This window comes from Gorilla gorilla, chromosome 12 (assembly GCF_029281585.2).
Source record: "Gorilla gorilla gorilla isolate KB3781 chromosome 12, NHGRI_mGorGor1-v2.1_pri, whole genome shotgun sequence".
Lineage (NCBI taxonomy): Eukaryota > Metazoa > Chordata > Mammalia > Primates > Hominidae > Gorilla > Gorilla gorilla.
The window spans coordinates 67,749,725-67,767,973 of NC_073236.2; positions in this window are offsets into that span (position 1 = coordinate 67,749,725).

The following is an 18,249-nucleotide window of genomic DNA, read 5'->3' on the forward strand; positions in this document are numbered from 1 at the left end:
GGACAGGGTGGAACCATTTATGGCTGGGGCCAGGGGCTGAAAAGAGGCCTCTGTCAATCTTCCTTGGGTCTGACTCTTCCATCCCGATGAACCCCTGTCCTAGGGTTGGGTCCAGGGGCAGGCTAATTTTTCAGTTTCCTGTTTCTAAATCACCAGGTTCAACTTGAGAAGAGACCTGTTCCTTCTGGGAAGGAATTCTGGAGTTACCAAATAGCCCCACCACACCGGTCCAGGCACCCTGAGGTCATGGACGAGTTCTCTGGAGATGGGCTGCAGTCCTCACGAAGGCTCCGTTGGGGAGATGTGGACACAGAGAGTCCAGGCATCTCCATGCCAGGTCAACAAGATGCATGGACATGGCATCGTTGTCCCGTTTGGAGCTGTCTCCTCTCCCCCTTGTGTGGGGCTGTGTACAATGGGCCAGAAGCCTCTCTTATATCCTCCTACTCTGCTCCCTCCTGCCCATATCCCACTTCCTAGCCCTTGGTTTAGATCTCTTGATAATGGCTCTCAATCTCAGGTCTCCTGATGGGGAATATTTTGCCTCTCTAACTAATTGCAGGCTCCAAAAGTCAGCGCGTAGGACGTGTGACTCCCCTAAGTAAGACCTGGCTCTTCCTGGCTGCTGGATGGTGGGAACTGCCTTCGCCAATAGCCCAGGGGTCAGACAGCAGGGGCTGTGTCTGTTCCCTCAGCCTAGGGCAGGGGTGGGGCCTTGCCCTCTGTCTCTCCCTAGCCTCAGATCAGGAAGGAGCCCATGGACTGTCTCAGGCTGGCCTGTTGACAGGAGAACCTGGCCAGGGCCTGAGGTGGTTTCAGCACACTCTCCCTCCCTCCATCTGTCTGACTAATAGTCCCATCTGCAAGCCCCACGTGAGACACAGCAGCGTCTCTGCTGCTGCCCTTGTGAGCGAGCGGCCGTGTCTGCAGCGTAACTGCCTGATGGTATCTCCAAGGGTGGTGTGGGTGAGCTGTCTCTTGGGAGTGCCTGCCTGTCTGCCTCAGCCCCCAACCTGCCCATTGCATTATTCATAGAACCCTAGGACCCGCTTCCCTTCCCCCAGCACTGTGAGAGACACCTGCCTGGCTGATACTGGGGGTGGGGGGTGTGAGAGTGTGTGTGTTTCGGGGGGGGGGGGGGGGTCTCTGGGTACCCCTTCCTGAACTAGCCCCCATGACTTCTTCTCTGACACATTCCTAGGTAGAAGCCTTGGAGACGTGATTGCTGCCAGGGTGTCTCCAGAGATGTGAGGCCCAATTTCCATCTTCTGGCTCACAAGGAATCCTAGCAATGGGCCCCGGGTCCTACCCGCCCTTGTCTTCTGACTGCCCCTGCTAATACTCATTTCTGCCTCCATGGGCTCCTACCTCCTCATTCTGGGCAATTTCCTTTTCGCTCCTCCCAGCTGATGAGGGCCTCCTCCTGGCCCTAGGTCACTCCCATGGTAAGATAAATGCAAGTTGCTTCCCAGTCAGGCTTCACCTCTATCTACTGCCACCAACCCACCCCTCCCACTGTGCCTTCGTTTCCTAAGCTGTAAAATGGGAATCATAGTAGGAAGGGTCCTTGGGGGATGAAATGAGATCATATATGCACAAGTTTGCGGGAATACAGGAGCCCAATGTCTTAACAGTCTTCCGTCTTCCTCCTGGCTCTGTCCCCTCAACCTTAGATTCCCCAAGACAGCAACCACAGAGAGAATGTATAAAAGGAGACGCGAAAACATAAGAAATCAAAGAAGGGCCCCACCCTTTGAGATCCTCTGAGCTGATGGGAGAGATACAGTCTCTGCCTCGGGGAGCTCCCAATGTGTTTGTGTCTAGGTTTGTGTGTCTGTGTGTCTGTGTGGTAGTGGAGGGGCGTGTTTCCCAACCAGAGAGGGGAGCCCAGATGTGTGTACTGGGCCTAGAACAACTCTTGTGGTGTCTTTTTAGCAGGCAGGGACAATCAATCAACAAATTCATTAAGTACCTATTTACACATCTATTGTCAAAGCTAATAATTTGATTTAACTAAGCTGATTACCTTCATTAAAAACCATTAGTTCCCATAAGCAAATGTTCCTGTGTCTGCATTTTCATAATTATGTTGACATTTCACAACTTGCATTTCAAGGGAAGCCTGTACTCAAACTCCTTCTTGTCCACCCCAGCCCACAGGGCTCTCTTGGCGTTGCCGTCCAGCCCAGGCCCTTGCTAGATATCGGGGACCGTGGGAAACAAAACAGGCCTGGGGTCCTTTGCCTGCATCCCATGCTTCGTGCCTCCTCTGGTGTCCTTGTGCCTGGATGGCAATATGAGCTGTTCGTGGAAAGGCTGCCTTTAGGGAAGGAAAAGGAACCAGTGTTTGTCGAGTGCCCACAGGTGCCAGCTGCTGGCACAGTAGTTAGCTCTTTAGTCCTTCCAGGAACATATCAGCACCTCCATTTTACCGATGCTGAAACTGAGACTCAAGAAGTTGAGTAACTTACCCAAGTTCACATGGACCTCCTGAAGCCTGGATTGAGAGCCCACGGGCAGGCTGGAGCCTACCACCTGCCCTTCCTCCTCTCCTGCCAGTGCCCCTGGTAGGTTTTCCTGGACACTCATTTCCCTGAAACAAGAGCTAGGATCTGGGCCCAGGGAAGTGTGGAGAGAGCACACCCTGGGAGGGGTCCAAATGAGCAGAGGAGTCCAGGCTCGGCAGTGATACCCATGGCTGATATTTACTAAGCACTCGCTGTGTGCCCAGGGTCTGTTCTAAGCACTTTGCCACTGACAGGCAGGAAGAGTTGCCTCTTGGAACCTCAGTCTCCCTGTCTATAGAATGGGTGGAAGAATCCTTGCCCTACCCACCTCCCAAGGGTTCTTTCAACCCCATGGCTGTGTCGCTGGCCACTGGGGAGGGGGACGTCAGAGCTTGGAGGAAAGAAGGGCCGTTTCACAAAGGTGAGGCTGTGTCAGGGGGCCTGTGGGGACCCCAGGGACCCCTGGGCCAGCCCAGAGAGGCAGGCTTTCTCGCTCTCCCCTTTCTTCCCTTCTTCCTGCGTCCTTGGCTTCCTAGGGAGGCCATCTCCCCACCGCTGTCTCTGCTCACCCACCCTCTGTCCTGCTTCTCCCTGACCTGACCCAGGGGCAGCCTTGCTGTGGGAGCTATTTCCAAGGACAACCCTGGCAGCCCCAGGGTACAGGAAACAAGTCCCTCCCCTGGCTTCTTGCACAACACTGTCCCTTCCTGGGGACTTCGTGGTCCTCTCCATCCACAACTCTTTCTCTTGCCTCTTTCTACTCCTCACCTCTCTTGCTTTGCCTCTCTCCTCCCCACTTCCTGTCCTCTTACCTCCAGAGGCTGCCTTCCTGATTGTAAACACCTCTCAGTTCCTTTCTCTTCTCCTGTCATCTCACACTCCTGCTAGCTCTCTCCCTCCTTCTCGCCCTCCTTCCATTCAGCTTGTCTCCTTTCCTCGCTGCCTGTGCCTTAGGCCCTGTCCTGGACCCGGGATGCCTGTGCACCTCCACCCCAGACTGAGACAGAGGAACCCTCTACACCTGCAGGAGACAGAAGCTTCTAGAATCCACGTGGGAGGAAACTGAAGGACTGGACCACATAGGTCAGCGGCTGATGGTCTTGACCATGCAGAGAAGCCAAGTGAGTCAACCCGAGGAAGCGAATGTTGCTCAGAAACCCGAGAGAGCCTGTGATACCTTCTTTGGAATGTGTTGCTATGTAAATCTCACTTCCTGTCCCTGTTGGAGGACAGAATTGACCTTTTAAAAAGAAGCCCGTCGCCGGGCATGGTGGTATGCACCTATGGTCCCAGCTACTCTGGAGGCTGAGGCAGAAGGATCGCTTGAGCCCAGGAGTTTGAGGCTGCAGTGAGCTATGATTGCATCACTGCACTCCAGCCTGAGTGATAGAACAAGATCCCATTTCTAAATAAAATAAAATAAAATATAATATAATACATTTTAGAAGCTCAACACTATTGTAATCCTGAAGGTGTGTAAGGTTAGTTAGACAAGAGGATGACCTGAGGTAGGAAGATGAGCATGGCAGTAAAGGAAGGCTCTGCTTTCAGGTACCTTGTCTATCCAGGCAGCTCCATGAGCATTTGTCGAGTGTCACTAAGTACAAAACACCTTGTCCGCTCTGGGAGGGTTGAGAGCCCCAGCCAGACCTGCCTATCCTCCAAAGCTCATGTCCAGTGGACTGACTCCCTGAAGGGCTTCTAGATACGAGGGAGAAATTCAGTCGCCACTCTAGGGTGTGGGAAGTCTTTTCAAAAGAGTTGTCTGCTGCTGGGACATGAAGGATTGGGAGTCTGATGTTAAGGTGCAGAGAGCATGACTGGGGCTGTCTGGGTTTGAATTCACACTCCACCACTTTCTAGCTGTGTAACCCTGAACACGTGACTTTCTGGGGCTTGGTTTTCTCATCTTTAAAATGATGATAATGTTCCTACTTTTTTCATAGTGTTAACATGAAGCTTAAATTACTGAGTCCCAAAGGACTCAATACGAAAGACATTTCTCAAAAATGTTCCATTTCAAAAACATTTTTCAGTGAAGCATAAACAGCCTCCTAAGTGATTGCACAGAAATCTATTTTTTGGTATCCCAGAGTGGGAATGCTGGGTTCCACCTTGTCTCTGCCACTCACAGCCGTGTGCCTCTGGGCAAAGCATCCACCTCTCTGAGCCTTAGTATCCACTTCTACAAGATGAACAGAATGTATAGATATAATAGATATTTCTAAAGGTTTGACACTATTTCCTCAAGTATCTATTGCTTTGACTCTTAGTAGTGAATAAACAAACCCCAAGAATCCATTGCCACTTCCTCCCCCGCCCCCGCCCCTGCCCCCACCCATTGGCCTATTGTGGTGGGGACAGTCTAGTAGTGGCTGGGGTGGGAGGAGGGAGCCTCCTTCTCCAAGTGGCCTTGGATCCACAAAAAAAGAGACCCACGTGGTGACTCATGCCTGTAATCCCAGCACTTTGGGAGCCCGAGGTGGGCAGATCACAAAGTCAGGAGTTCAAGACCAGCCTGGCCAATATGGTGAAACCCTGTCTCCACTAAAAACACAAACATTTGCCAGGTGTGGTGGCAGGCACCTGTAGTCCCAGATGCTCAGGAGGCTGAGGCAGGAGAGTTGCTCGAACCTGGGAGGCGGAGCTTTCAGTGAGCTGAGATTGGGCCACTGCACTCCAGCCTGGGCGACAGAGCGAGACTCCGTCTCAAAACAACAACAACAACAACGAGGCCCAAGTGGGAGAACTCTGGTCTTGAGTTAACTTCTAGAAGGAAATAGGGCCCACACATGTCCTGGAGCCCCAAACCCAGTGTCCAGAGGCTTCTGCTGGTTGGGTGTGGCAGGGTTGAGTCACTCAGCAGGAGAAAAAATTGGGAAAACATTTCCGTTGTCCTCCTCCCTTCTCCTCCTGGTGCTCCCGAGCAGTGAGGCTGAGCAGGATCAACACTGTCCACGCCTCTCCGTGTTGGCATGTTTAGTCACCTGGGCAAGCTGGGGGAATACTGCCATGGGATGGAACAGCCGGGCACTTGAACGCCCATGCACACACATGCTCCCTACCACTAACCTGCAGTGGCTTTAATGAACCCCTTGCAAAGCTACAGCCCTTTAAACAGGATCGTATCCATCCACGTCGGAAGAAAAGCATTCATAATTTGCCCTGGGCACCCAGTAATGATTGTGAGTAAGAGTGAGCCAGGGTATACCAGGCCACTGCAACTTGAAAGGACATTCCCCAAACGGAGGTGATAGGTCTTGATAATTGTTATAATAACAGCTCAGTGGGCCTGGGTTAGTTCCTTTCATCCCGTGAGGTCATAAATGGCTTTCTCCACCGGAGAAAGGACAGGGCCTCCACCCACCACAAACACCCTCTTGCCTGTGTACATCCAGCTGGGGATTTGCCCAGCTGTGATTTCTGAGCTGGGGAAACTTCAGGATCATTAAAACAAGGTGAGCTAATCATGTCTGTGTGCGCCATTCTCCCAGGATGGGAGTGGAAATTCCATTTGTCAAGTAGGTTCTGGAATCCTTTGTCAGAAAGCCGGTTCCAATGCACTGGCCCAGTTTTCCTTCACTGTCCTGCACACAAACTTGTAGTCTGCAGTGTGGTTCACGCTTTATTTGCTGTGTGAGTGACCACCAGGGCATGGAAATTGGTTTTACCCTTCTTTTCAAGTGTGTTTATACTTAAAAAGTTGATAGTTGTGTCTTGAGAGTGGAAGCCTTAACACACCTCTGACTTTCTAATGAGACCAGCAACCGAAGGGTAGATTGGAATCAGGGCGCCAACAATGGGCCCTGCGGATGTTGTCCAGATCATGCACTGATCGAAGGCTCTGTCCTCTGCATATTTGTTTACTTTTAAATTGGGCTGAGATGGCACGATCACAAGAGCATGGGCTATGCTACCAACCTGAGACCATGCTACCATGGTGGCCCTCTTCCCCCTCGCCTAGCAAATTCTCCTGCAGCAGAAGAGACGGTCACATTCAGGGTCACCTTTTTTGTTAGACAATAGCACTCATCTCCACTTTGCCCCTGCTGCTGCCCCTGTTTGAAGCTGCCTGGCTTACAGCCAGTGTCCTCCGTGCCCTCAGGTCTGGCCGGGGTCTCCTCCTCACCCCTCTACAGAGGTTCCCCCGAGGTCTGCAGTCTCAAGACCACTGCCCTTGCTGAGCAGCCAGTCTTTCGTGTGAACCTAGTGCAAACCCCACACCTGGCTTCCTGTAAATCTTGGTGTTCTATGTTTAACCACTTGTCAGACGCTGGGCTCACGTTTAGAATTTGGAAAAATGGCCGCTTGATTTTATTCCATGCCAAACTTCATAACATATAGACATGCTTGCAGCATCAGACATTCATGAAATTGCTGTAGCTTTGATTTTTTCATGTTAGTTCTGCTCTGCCTGATACACAGACCTGGGAGTATGGAGGGTTCCTGGGAAATGCTGTGAGAGCAAAGTGGAGGATATTCAAAGACACACAGATTTGTAGAGAGCGCAGAATCACGGGTTCAGACCTCCACACTAACATTTACTTGCCGAGTGATTTGGAGCAAGTGATTTGCCTTTGCTTCTTAGTTTCTTCAACTGTAGAACGGGGAAAATAGTACCTGATAAGATTGTGTGAAGATTAAACGAATTGACGCACTTGGAGCACTTTGAACAGTGCCTGGAACATAGAATGTCAGCTGCTGCCATAATCATAATTATTTGTTATTATTGTGAAAGTGGCAGAGAGGCCAAACTCTGACCTTTCTAAGTCCCACTCCCTGGAAACTAAGGGTCTGCAATTCACAGGTGGGGAGTGGGATCCAGCAGTTAGCAGACAAGGGTCTTGTTAAAAGCCTTCAGGGCAAAGGATTCTAAGATCATCGTTAACTCTTAGGAGATTTTCACACTTTCCCAGTCAGGAAGTTCCCCCTTAGGTCAGACTTGTAGCCTGCATGCTGCAGCCAAATCACGCCTCGTGCTTCCCTTATGCTTAATGCAGAGGAGGATGGTCTGGTGTCCCACTTGATACACTTCAAGGTGTCTCAGTGACCACAAGGAGAGATGTGGTCCTGAAGGAGAGATGCCCCAGTTCCTGGGCATGCCACCTCCTAGTGCAATCCCTGTGGTCTTGTTTCCTGATTTATATCTCCACGGTATCCTCCCCAACCCAGAGCAGCCTCTGACTGCAGGGCCACACAGCTGTTCTTCCAACGTGGCTTTCATCCTATTGCCTGTGGCTCAAGCCACATATGTCTACCCTACCACCAATTCATGGCCCTGCAGGTGCCACTGCAGAGGGTGTCTTCTCTTCTCTGTTTCAACTCCTATCCACCCTTCAAGGCTCAGATCACATGCCACCTCCACCAGGATACCTTCCCTGGCCTTTCTAGTCCACACGGCTCTCTGAATTCCTCTGGCCCTTGGTATCAATATGAAGTAGGCCCAAGGTAGATTAGGGGCCCTCCTCATTCCCCCACGATTACTGAAGTCTGGTCAGCGTGAGGTGACAGTATGACAAATTCTCTTCAGAGGCTATAAAACAGACCTGCTTTGCTGCCTTCCGGAGCTCAGGGTCCTCCCTGGTGGAAGGCTGTGATGAAGCCTCAGCCACACTTGCTTCTGAGGGATGGGAGGGGTTGTTGGAACTTGCTTTGAACTTGCCATAGGATGCTCACAGGATTTGAAGTTCAAGGTGGGGGTAGGAGAGGAGAGGCTGGCCTCTTTGTGTTGGGTTTGCAGCTCAAGCGGCAGAAGAAAGCTATTTGGGAAACACAGGTGTCTCAGTAAAGACTACTCTGTGGCTAATGCATCCCACCCGCCTCCCCAACTCTCTTTGGATCTCTCTTTACCTCTGCTTCTGTCTCTCAGTCTCTGGGCCATGATTTCTCTGCTTTCTGCTAAAGGCAGGCTCCCAAAGACTCCTAGATGAACAATTCCCGGTATTAACCCGATGGGTGTGTGGACACAGCTTGGCACTAAGAGTGTTCTGCCACCTCATGCCGCCAGCCTGGTGCCACTGGCTAACCCCTGCCTGCATCAGCCGTAAACTCATCTTGAGATGTCAACTTGCCCCCGTTTCCTTGAATTCTGGATTACGCCATAAGTAATGAAGCATCCAGACTCAGAAGTTATTTTCTTCTTTTTTTTTTTTTTTTTGGTCAAGGTTTGTCCATATTATAAACAACAAAGAGAAAATAACTGCCTCCCAGTTATTTCCTCCCAGAAGAGGAAAGTCAGGGGGTCCAAGACAGGCCATGACGATGTCCTTCTTCAAGGGTGGGAGAGACTCCACCCAGGATGTCCTCTGATTCCCTAGGCACCAGCAGAGTAAAGCAGCCACATTAAGGTATCCCAGAGTGGTGGGACAGTAGAGGAAAGGGATTTCCCAGGGTCTTAGCACCCGGTAAACTGAAGGCCAAAGGCCAGGAGAGGCGTGTCCAGGTCCAGGCGGCCACAGTCTAGGGAAGGCTCTGTTCCCAGACCCAGGCACCTCTTCTTTGCTTCTCAGCTGGACACACCTCACCTCTCTCTGGGGATCGGCCTTCTGCCCGAGGAGTTTTCGCACACAATGGTTGGCAGGCTTTGGCATTTATTTTCATCACTGTTTTGAAGGTGAATGGCATTTGTCACATTCCTTCCTGGCTGACTTTGATGTGGGGTGAATTCCCACTCCCTAATGACAGGTGAGGCGCTGGCCAGTAACACCCAGCACCCCTGGGCGGCTGTGCTCCCCCTGCCAGGCCTGGTTCCCACAGCTGCTGCTTGTTTTGGGTGTCTGTTTCAGGGACCTTAATTAAGATCCTCTTTAATGATGGAGAGAACTTCTCCAGTGATTACTGCCTCACTTTTACAGCTCTCTCAGGCTCTTTCTCTCTCCCTCCTCCTCCTTGACTCCCACAGCCTCCACCCCTCACCTCGATAGAGTCAGGCAGAGGATACAGCTTCTCAGGAGGGGATGGGGATTCAGGTGCACAGCTTCCCCCTAGACATTCCAGCAATGCTTGAGTGTACCATAGTGATAACATGTGAAAGCCCATGCCCTAATCACACTGTGGAACTCCGGTGGAGCACAGTGCCCGGCACACAAAAGGAACTAAATCCATATTTGCTCAATGAGTGAAATGAATGAAAAGATTAGCATATGGGTGAGTTGAGTGTTGAACATGAAATACTGATGTTTGGGACAGGATACTTCTGATTCCCTGGCTGGGAGCAGTCTTAGATTCCCAGCCCGTTCTTCATGAGCTACGCATTTGTGTTCATCAATCCAGAGACATGGGATCTGGTCATGACGGGGTATGCTGGGGCCAAGGGCTACGCAGAGGACAAAGCACTGGCCAGGCCCTGCAATCCCTGCTGCTGCTGTAGTTCTGCTCTGACCTTACTTATCTGGCCCCAGTTTTCTTGTCTGCAAAATAGGAATATAAATCCCCAGGCACAGATAGGTTGTGAAGCAGCAAGGAGACCCTGTGTGTCAAGGTGTCTGGCCAGGACCATTCAAAGTTGATATGAGTTAAAGGTGGCCTCGGCTTTTCCAGCTGAGGAATCAAGGGACTGGATGTCCTAGAACTTCAGGGCCTTGGGCTGGGCTGCAGCCTCATGGAGCCCCAAATGGGCCAGAACCTGTTCTTTGCCCTCTCCCTGGCCTGGGGCACCTGCTCTTCCTCCTCCTCAGAGCCTTACCCCTCCTTCCAGGCAGGCTTCCCGCCTCCACCTCCAACTGCCATCCAGCCCTCACTCCACCAGTTCTGCCCACCGTGGCTTCCCACCTCACTTGGCCACAGCTTGTCTGTTCAAGGAGAGTACTCCTTTCTTAAAGGAAGTCCTGGAATCCTAGAATAAACATTAAGCCAGAGTCTGATCAGCTTCTTGAGGTCAAGCCCTTTGTGGGAAAGGCTGAGAACAGGCTCTTAAATTGTAAAGAAAAGGTTCCAGGCCACCCCAAGGGTCAGCTGCCAAACTAGGCCCGGAAGGAGGAGCTACTGGTGAGCAGTCCAATTCTCTTTCCAGAAGAACCCACAGCCAGGCCTTGTCAGGGTGGCTTAGAAGAACTTGAGGGGCAGGGGGAGGTGTGTGCATGGTGCGTGGCCAAGTGAGAATCTGGCCCCCCAGTGCTCACCTAGGGGTGCTGGTGCCCAGCTCCCATCATGTAGTGGGCACTCTACTGAGGATCCTGAGCCTCAGTTTCCCCATCTGTAAAGTGAAGGGTTGCAATGGGGAAACTCGTGGGTTCCCTCTGGCTGGGTCATCCCCTGATACCATGAAGCAGGAGCTATGGAAGTGATGGAACGCCAGAGAGCCCTCCCCACCTCCTGGCCTCTGCCCCTCACACACACCTGCATACTGTGCACTCCAGTTGCCCTCACTGGGCAAGGATGACCCCTCCTGGAGCTGGTGGCTGGTTTTGGGTTTAGAGATGGGTGTGGCGGCTCATAGGCTGGGAGCCTGAAGTTGTGAGTTCTGCTCCCTGCCTGGACACTGTGGGGTCCGGCTGTGGGAAAACTATGGGATGATTCTGAGCCCGTTTCTTTATTTGTAAAATTGAGATAATAATTAGCCTCCAACCACTCACCTTCTTGTGGTTGTGGGGCAGATCTAAGGTGATCTCCTGCCCCGTTAACATGAGGGGATATTATGACTAACCCCAGAGAACAAGTAAGAGGGTGTGAACATGGAGAAGGGCAGCCAGATCAAAGCTCAGGGGACCAGGGAGGCCAGGGGTTGTAGCCTACAGGGCTAGGACTGACTTCTCTCTATAGGGGCTAATTCTGCTGCAGGTATCAGTGAGGTAAAAGAAAGAGGTATGAGGAGTGCGGGGAGGCTGGGAGGTCGAGAAGTGGTTCACAGAGCGAGGAAGTTGCTAGATGGCCAGGAGGGAAGCAGGGCACTTCTTGGGGACATTGATGTACTGGACTTTGGTCATTGAATGTGCTCAGTATTTGTGGATTTGACAGGATGTTTTAATCTGTGCCAAGGAAAATTTAGGGAAGATACTCAGAAAGGCTGCCAACCCATTTCTTTGACTTGGCCATGGAGCTGAGATCCTATTTTCAGGAGCCAGGGCTCTGAACTGAGAGGCCCAGAGCCCTCCTTGCAATTCCAGTCTTCCAGCTACTCTTTGTCCTATGCCATGTTTCTTATTTGCCTAGCACTTTCCTTCCCAGGATCTCAGAGGAGGGGCACTTTGCTATCTTGGAGACTTTCAACACCCCAGGGAAGCAGGGAGGTGGCTGGGATCCTTATCAGGGGTGGGGAGCGGGCCTGGGGAGGGGCCACGCTGGCTCTGCTCTTTCTCCCACAGGCCTGCAGTCTGGATTTTCTGGGGCAGCTTGATTTCAGTATTCAATCCCAGGACACAGCTGGCCCTGCTATTTAATTATTGCCAGAAAGAAAGATTTCAGATCAAATACTCTATCAGCAAAGTCATTATTTTTGGTGGTTGTCCCTTGGCTTTTAACGACAGTTAATTATCCCACACAGGTCTCCTCTCAGTTAACTTGGCATGTGTTTCACAAATGGTTTATCTTGGAAGGTAAAGCAGGAAGGAGATTTTACTGACACACACACAAATTAGGTAGGTGTTTGTATGGGTCTGCTTTAAAATGTTCCCAGGCTGAAGTCATTTGCACTCTATTGCACTGGGCTCATCATTATTTCCTGGGAAGAATCTTCGTCTTGTTAGAATCTCAGTCTTGTTTTCTGGGAAGAATCTTGCTCATCTTGAGAGAGGGAACAAGTCCTTGTTAGACCCGCTTCATTTTTCCTAGGTGATGTCCAACCTCTTTGCAGTTTGACATCTAGTGGATCTCAAACAAAGCTTTGTCACCTAGTCTTGTCATGTTCTCATGACAGTCATGAGAACCCACAGTCCCCCGATATCTGCCTGAAGCTTGGCCTAAAGAAGCTCTCCTTAGACTGCATTACTCGAGCTGGGCACAGTGGCTCACACTTGTAATCCCAGCACTTTGGGAGGCTGAGGTGTGTGGATCACTTGAGGTCAGGAGTTCGAGACTAGCCTGGCCAACATGGTGAAACCCTGTCTCTACTAAAAAAAAATTACAAAAATTAGCCAGGCGTGGTGGCATGAGCCTATAGTCCCAGCTACTCAGGAGGCTAAGGCATGAGAATTGCTTGAACCTGGCAGGTGGAGACTGCAGTGAGCCGAGATTGCACCACTGCACTCCAGCCTGGGTGACAGAGCAAGACTCTGTCTCAAAAAAAAAAAAAAAAAAAAAAAAAGAATGCATTTGTAGATTACACCCTCCACCAGTTGCTCAGGCACTCCTATGGCTGGACAGAACCCTGTGCCCTAGCCCACCAGATAACTGCATTTCACATTATTCAGACTCCCATAAGCCTGGCTAAGAAATGTAAGAAACAAAGTTCATGGCTGTGTCTGCTGCAAAGATGCCTCTGAGCAAATTGCTGGCTGTCTTATCCCTTGTCATCTCTGGGAGGGGTTAAGGAGCCATTTCTTTCTGTTCTCTGGGACATCAGGAATGTACGCATTTCTCCTGGGCTAGTGGTTTGCTTTAATCTTGAGGATCCTGGGAATTGTGCAGTTGATCATGTTTCATCTTGGCACTGGCTGTTAGAAATTTTAGAGCCAAATTTGTGGCCCACCCCTAGCAAATGGATCAAAGTTTATAGTATGTTTATTTTGTATTAGTCCCATCCTTGGCTCCATTTTATGGCTTTACCCTTGCTTTTACATTTTTTTTCTTTCTCACCTGCTTCTAATTTATGTCGTCCTGCTGAATTTTATGCATCTTTGTAAACTGCCTTAAATCCTTTTGTGAAACAAAGAGGTGTATACACAAACAGATAAATAAATGCATATTCTATGTCATTACTAGACAACATATCATAGTTTTTGGCTTCGGAAATAGGGTCCACATAGCTGCTGATCTCCTCCTGGGCCACTGTCCTTCTACAAGAGCATCCAAACAGACAAACTGTGAGCAAAGCCAATAGTCCACTCTCCCAGGGGTGAGAAGACAAAAAGCAAGCCAGTAACTACACAGTAAGATAGGTGGTGTTGAGTGATGTGATGAAAATAAAGTAAGGAGGAGCAGGCATGGACAGGCTGGCCAGGGAGGAGCTCCCAGAGAGGCTATATTTGAGCAGAGCCCAGGGAAGAGAGGGAGTTGGTCAAGGAGTGAATGGTGGAAGGACATTCCAGGTAAAGCTATGAGGCAGGTTGAGAGTGCAGGAAGAAGCCAAGGAGGCCAGTGTGGCTGGAGCCATGTAAGTGAAGGGGAGCGTAGCAGGCAACAGAGGGTGGGGACTGGACCCAGTAGGGCCTCGGAGGCCACAGGAAAGACTTGATGTTCTGAGATGAGAAGCCTTTGGTGGGTTTGGCCAGAGGCATAACGTGATCTGACTGAAGTTTCAGCACAATCATTGTGACCATTGGGGGCAAGGACGAAGCAGGGAGGAGTCAGGAGGCTGTTATAGTAGTGCAGACAGGAGCCCGTGGGGGTATGAACTACAATAGTGGCAGTAGAAGGTGTAAGAAGAGGTCAGAATCTGAATCTTTCTCCATACTGTGTCACCAAACTAGAAGTCAGTTTTGTCCACTCTTGTTGCCTACAGGTCCCTGTCCTTTTCACACCTCAAACAGTGCAAACTGGCTGCTTTCCACACCTCTTCATCCACAACTCTTCTGCATAACATGGCCCTTGTGAGACCCTGGCCTCTGTCACTCCTATGAAGCAACTCTCCAACATCTCCTCCAACCTGGCACAGGGCTCCATCAAAATCTCCCCGGCTTCTCTTGCACTGCCCACCCCTTTGAGCTTGGTGCTTCAGTTTGTCTTTGTCCTTTTCACACTCAGAAACTGCTACATAATTAGCAGGGCTCAGTGCAAAATGAAAATGTGGGTCCATGGTTCAACAATTATTAAGAAATTCAAGATGGCGACAGCAAAGCATTAAACCAAGCATATGCCCTCTGAGCATGGGTCCTGTGTGGTCAATTGCCCATGCAGCCAGCCTTTCTCACCCTACATGTTCTTGGGATAATCTCATGCATGTTGGCCTTAACTACCACACACAGCAATGACTCCCAGGTGCATCTTTTTCTTGAGCCCCAGACCCATCTGTTGGCCCCACGTACTGACACCAACACTTTGTCATTTTTGCAAGCAACTTGAAAGCAGTAAGTTAAGACTGGACACATTATCTTCTCCCAAACCTGCTTCTTCTTGTGTATTCTCCTATCTTCATACCGAATACATAAAAAAAAATCCTTTTTGAATACCTGTAAATTCTTTACAAAAATCGACCATGTACAACTATATAAACAAAAGCTCAAGATATTTCCAAAACCGTTATAGTGCAATAAAACTAGGAATAATAAACAAAAATAAATGGTTTTCTAAAACTAAAATCACTGACAACCATTTAAAAAATTACTATCTACTTAAAAATTAATAATAAAAAACAAGATATATCAAGGCTTATGGGGTGAAACCAAAGCTACACTCAGAGTAGAATTCATTGTTTAATTATTTTATTATAAATAAAAGTTTGAAAAGAACTGGCTGAGAGTTTTGTTCCTGAAACTAGAAGAGAAACAACAAAACATCAAAATAAAGTAGATGAAAAAAATGAAGCAGTAGAGAGAGAAAAATAGGATTGATACAGAAAACCAAAACAAGTTTCTATTGATTTACCTTGACAATAAATATTTATTATGTGCCTATGTCTAGGTACTGCACAAGGTCACTGAGGATGCTGAGATGAACAAAATAGATGTGATTTTTCTACTTGTGAAATTCTTTTGAAAAGATTATTAAAAAATAGATACTTTTTTAAGACTGGCAAAAAAAGGAGTAAAAAAGAATGCAAATACATAATTTCCTCAGTAAGAAAGTAGATATGTATTAGTCCATTTTCATGCTGCTGATAAAGACACTCCTGAGACTGGGTAACTTATAAAGAAGAGAAGTTTAATAAACTCACAGTCCACGTGGGATCATGGTGGAAGGTGAAGGGCATGTTTTACATAGCAGCAGGCAAGAGAGAGTGAGAATCAAGTGAAAGGGGACATCCTTTATAAAACCATCAGATCTTACGAGACTTACTCACTACCACGAAAACAGTATGGGGGAAACTGCCCCCATGATTCAATTATCTCTCACCAGGTCCCTCCCACAACATGTGGGAATTGTGGGAGCTACAATTCAAGATGAGACTTGGGTAGGAAAACAGCCAAGCCATATCAAGATACAACTACCTATGTAGAGGGAATTTTTAAAAATTTAATATCACATACATATTTATTTTAGTAAATTTGAAATTCTAGATGAAATGACCACTAATGTAAGTATAAATCACAAAAATGTTTCAAGAAAAGGCAGATCTAAAAGACCAATAATCACAGAAGAAAGGGCAAAGGTAATAAAGTACTTAACACCCCGAATACCTCAGGGTAGATGGTTTTATAAGTGAGATCTATCACATCTCCATAGGGAAAATATTTCTTATCTATACTTAGAGATGAAGTCCTTCCAGAGCAATTTTATGAGACTAATTTAGCTCTGATACTAAAATCTGACAGAGATGGTGCCAACATATAGACCAACTTATGGAAGTGTAAAAATCCTAAATAAATTATTGAAAATTTCAGTGAAACAATGTATTAAAAGATAAAATATCATGACTAAGCATTTCAGAAGTTCAAGTCTGGTTCAGTAGTAGATATCCATACATTTATATTAATAGCTAAAGAAAAAAATGATGCCAAAATTTCAATAGATGCCAAAATCTTATTTGGCAAAATTCAGATTTTGTCCTTGTTATATTCTCCTAGCAAGTCATGAGAATAAGGAGAGTTTACTAAATAGACAAAAGTATCATAAAATCCAGTGAGCCGAGATCGCGCCACTGCACTCCAACCTAGGCGACAGCAAGACTCCGTCTCAAAAAAAAAAAAAAAGTATCATAAAATCATTGAACATCATCCTTAATGATTAAACACTAGAAACACCACCAAAATCAAGAATAAGACAAAGATGCTCACCATTACGGCTATTATTTATCATTGTTCTGGAGGTTCTAGCCAAAATAATGAAAAAGTCAAGTAAAGAACCACATCTAGTAAATTAAAAAGGAAAAATCGTCATTATTGTGGATAATGTGAATAGATGACATATCCAAGAGAATCAGCCATCAAGTATGTAAACTGAGTTCTGTGAAGCATCTAGATTAAATTTATAGTAAAAAAATGAAAATCCATAGGCTTCCTACATAGCAACAAAAACCTGTTAGAAAATTTTAATAAAATTCTTCAAAGAGCATGCTTAACTACAAAATAATTAGTCACATATTTAAAAAGAAATGTATAAGGCACATATAAAAATTAAATAATTTTCTTCAAAGATATAGGAGAATATTTGAGTTAGTAAGTGAAGAGACACAAGTTCTTGGATGGGTAGATTTAATTCTATAACAATATCAATTATTCCCAAATTGCTCCATTAATTTAATTGAATTCCAAGGAAAAACAATTCTATTTTTTTGCAAAAGAAGAAAATTAGGAGGGAATTTATTCTATGAGCAATCAAAAAGCACCATAAAGCCACAGTATTAAAAATTGTACGATACAAGTACAGAAAAAGGTAAGTTGTGGAATGAAAGAGAATTGGAAGTGTAAGAATAGATACACATATGTACAAATGGGAAGTAAATATGTAAATAAGTGGCAATCATAATGGAAGAGGGTATTTTTTTAAATAAATAGGATCAGAATATTTGGATATTCATTTAAAAAATGTACATAATAAATTGACACTGCATTTTAAAAATTCAGACTAAGTAATTAAATATGAAACATGAAACATCTTACCATAAAAGTATTGGAGAATATTTGCATAATATTTCCATCTTTTTAAGCGTAACTTAAAGCCTAAAACATATAACATAAAACATTGTCAGATTTTATTAAAATCTTCTCTCTAGCAAAATATCTAAATAGATCTAAGAAGACATATTCAAAACTAGAAATAATATTTGAACATAAATACACCTGAACAAGTCATTCATATCCACAATATATAAATAACTTTTACAAAATATTGATAACTCATACAAAAATGGACAGATTACGAAGAGGAGCAATTCATAGAAATCAATGCTTAACTTCTCTAATAATCAAAGAAGTAAAAAATCAAATACAAATTTTTCAGTCTAACAGAAATGATTGAGTGCAATTGTCCAGTATTGGTGTGGGTAAATTAATGCAAATCATTAAGGCAGATTAAGTTCAAAATGTCTATCCCTTTTACTCAACAATTCCATTCCTGGGAACTTAACCTATAAAAATATTTACACAAGTGCCCCAAAGTAATATATAAGAATGTTTATTGCAGTATGGTTTGTAATAATGAAAAATTGGAAACACTCTAAAGGTTCATGAGTTGGGGGCTGATTAAATTAATTATGGTAAAATCAAGTGCCAAATCGTGCAAACGTGTACAGGGAGGATGAGGAAATGAGAAGAAAAACTTGGCAGCAACATCAAACTCTTACTTTTGTAGCCCAGAGAACATAATCCACTTGGATAGCAGGAAATAACTTAGAATCTTCTAGGTTTAACTCTTTCATTTGATGGACGAGGGATCTGATCCCTGACCAATGGTAGTCCATCTTTTACTTGAAGCCACTGGATGGAAACCCTGGTTGTGAAACTTCCTTTGTTACGTAGAGCAAATCTGTCTCTGAAACCTACTTGTCACA